This window comes from Hippopotamus amphibius, chromosome 4 (assembly GCF_030028045.1).
Source record: "Hippopotamus amphibius kiboko isolate mHipAmp2 chromosome 4, mHipAmp2.hap2, whole genome shotgun sequence".
Lineage (NCBI taxonomy): Eukaryota > Metazoa > Chordata > Mammalia > Artiodactyla > Hippopotamidae > Hippopotamus > Hippopotamus amphibius.
This window is the reverse complement of record NC_080189.1, coordinates 7,704,056-7,707,208: the sequence shown is the minus strand read 5'-3', so window position 1 is coordinate 7,707,208 and position 3,153 is coordinate 7,704,056. Positions and strand designations below refer to the sequence as shown.

General features: G+C 42.7%; 1 pseudogene; it reads right to left on the bottom strand.

Moving 5' to 3' along the window:
- Positions 1-2,558: 2,558 nt before the first annotated feature.
- Positions 2,559-2,867, bottom strand: LOC130852684 (U6 snRNA-associated Sm-like protein LSm3; annotated as a pseudogene).
- Positions 2,868-3,153: the final 286 nt, after the last annotated feature.

The window sequence follows — 3,153 nt, the reverse complement described above, 5'->3', positions numbered from 1 at the left end:
TCTTTCCTAGTATTTTTTACTAAACCTTTGGTTATGCTACTGTTCTCTATTCTGGGACGTAGGTCAAGACACTGTCTTGATTGAACACAAACTTATCTGTTTGATTATTTTAGTTTTAATATAGATTTTAATATATTGTATGCTGATGTTCCCAAAGTGCTCATAACTTCTGAGTTGTTCTGGCATCTAGATAGATTTGAAAATTTCTGGAAGAGAGCACTTTCTTTCACGGGCATGTGGTCTCCTTTGATGGAGGAGGGGGCCAAGCTCCCCGCTACTTGTCTTAAGAGAGTAGAGAACAGGCCTCAAGGTGCCCAGCTGCTCAAAGCCTCTGGCCAGACGGGTTTCCACTGGGATAGGGGTCTGATCCATCACTGGGTCCTGCATCCCAAGTGTCATAACTGCCACCAGAGTCTGAAGACAGATCAGCAAGCCTTTGGAGGGCCTTGTGAGTCTTTAGACGGGATGTGGGGAAGGGATGCCCAGTTTTCTTGGTCAGAGATTATAAGGACATTTGGGTCAAACTGAGATTTCAGTCACTCCCTCTAAGAATAATCAATATGCAATAAAGCAGGTGTCAATTTAGGTTTTACTTAAATGATATGAAGGTGGTAGGCAAGAGAACTAAAAACAGAGCAAAAGGAGTTTGCTTCAGTTCTTTATCTGATTACCTGATTATTTTTCACTTTGGTTTATCTATAGAGTGCGGCTCTAGGTCCTTGAGGGAGGGGTTTTTAAAAAGCAACACCTTAGGAAAAAAACATGAATCACGAATTCCCTTTCCAAATGCTTATTCTTACCAACTTTACGTCTCCACAGTAGGAATTTCTGTTCACGCAGTTATGTTGTTGGACATGTTTCACTTATATCAATCTGCGGCTGCACCTACTCCCCAGAAGGGTACGTTTCCGTGTGTGATGAAGTGTGTGTGAAACAGAAGTAAAATTACAGTGCCATCTTCAGGAAATGAAAAGTCTTTCTTTCTTAAGCCCTACGTATGTAGCTGCAAGTGACCTAAAAATGTCCCTGGGTTTGAAGATAAATCTCTTCTTTACATTTGGAGCAGAGTAGGTAAGGCAAAGAATAAACACGGGGCAGCTCCTTGCAGTGAAATGTAATAAAATCTTCCAGATAACCACAGAGATACTAAGGATTTAGGGCTCCTAGAACCAGAGAGGGTGCGACTTCCTTGTCTTATAGCTGTAAATTTCATGACAGATGACTAGAGGAAAGGAAAAACTTAAAAGGAGGAATCAAAGTTGCCTGGATTGCAGGTGAAAGGCCTCTGTTTTCCTGAACTTTAGTGGACTGGTAAAGCCAGCAAAAAGCCTCTCTCGTCCCAGATGCCGATTCCTGGCCTGGCGGGAGTTTATGCTGTGAGCCTTGGTGTGCATGAGGACACACACATGTGTGTTTAGGTAAGAGCATTGGGGAGACCATGACAGACCCCGGGAAGTTGCGAAATTCAGGCCATGAATGGTTAAAACACAAGACTTGGCTTCAGAGAGCCGGAGAAGGTTAGAGCCAGAAAGGAGTTTATTTTACAGATGAGGAAGCTGAGGCCTGGAGAGCACGCTCCCCTTGCCCGAGGCCACACAGTGAGCAGACGCCTGGCAATTCCAGCATCCTGCAACAAAGAGGCCTGTAAACTAGTCCGGTCTTTCTGGAAAGCAACTTGGAAAATGGTCAAACACTTAGCACCAGACTTCCTCTCAGGCTGACTTAGTGCTGGAGAAGAGGGGCTCTTTCCTGGGCCTGCAGTTTAGAGAGACCTCTTTTCTCACCCTCTTCTAACATGGTCTCTAGGAGCCCACAGAGCTCAGGGAAGTGCCCAAGCCCGCCTCCCCTTCTAGACCCCACTCCAGGGACCTGGAACTCCAGAACATCCCCCCTCCCCACAACGAACAGCCCCCAGCCCACTTTCAGGGCTGAGCAGGCCACCCTAAGGGTAGCCAAGGTGTGAACATTTGCTGGGAAGGAAGGAGCTTGAGCGTGCAGCCTGGGGTGTGAACATACACACACACACAAGCTCCTCACAGAGGAAGACAAAACAGGAAGGGGACGGGAGGGGGTCAGGCCACGTCCTGGCACCGGGGCCCTGTTCTCGCACCAGGACGTTTGATCCTAGAACTCCAAGGAATCTAAAACTTCTCAACTTGAACCTGGCATTTCAGGTCATTATGAAGGTATATTTGTCGAGGTAGAAAGCTAGAACATATTTTAAGTATATATATTTTTTAAATCAAAAAAGGAAACATCAAATTTAATGTAAAGAAAGAAACCCAGAAATTGTCCAAAAAAAACAATGGAGCAAATCAACTCCTGAAAAAGTTCTGCATCTTGGTGATCACATTTATTGGAAGGGTTGGAGAAAAATTAAAATGCCATTTAGCTTAAGAATTTGTGAGTTATCTGCAAATCAACTTATTTCAGGCGTGGAAGAAATCTTGGTTATTTCTTAGTATCAAAATGTACACCGGTTTCTCTTTTGAATATCTTCTACATTTAAAGAGACAATCATACAAAATCTGTTTTCCACACAGGATAAATTCTTTGTTTCAGCCAACTCTCAAGGGCGGGGCAACTAGCACAACACCGTCTCCCTGGACAAAGAGCATCGGAATATTCTGTTTTGTTGATTTATATATCTCTTCATATGTTTCTTCATCAATTTCTATAGTTGTCACAGTTTCTTCCACATCTCCCAATATCATATTTAAATGTTAATCATAAGCATGGAACCTGCCTCAAAGCTCTCTGTCGTTTCTCATTTTCACATAGATTCATTCATCCAGGCTGAGCCTGATGAGATCCAGGGGCTCTTCTACAGTGTTGGTGGTTTGTTGCTGGTCCATGTCATCCGCCATCTCTCAAACCCTGTGCCCTTTTAAGTATCTTTTAAATATTTAGACACATGTATACTTTTGCCCTGGAAGAATCAGGAAGAACCTGATTCTTCATCTAGATATTTATTCAAAAGACAGCACCAGAAATGTTAACAAAGCTTTATGCACAAAGATGAAATTTAAAGTGCATTTTATAAAAGCAAAAAAACAAAAAACCACAAGACATCATCGTAAAAGCCTAATATTAAAGAACATATTAACTAAGTTGTATTATATCCTAGATGTAAGATCACGCCAAGATTTTAGT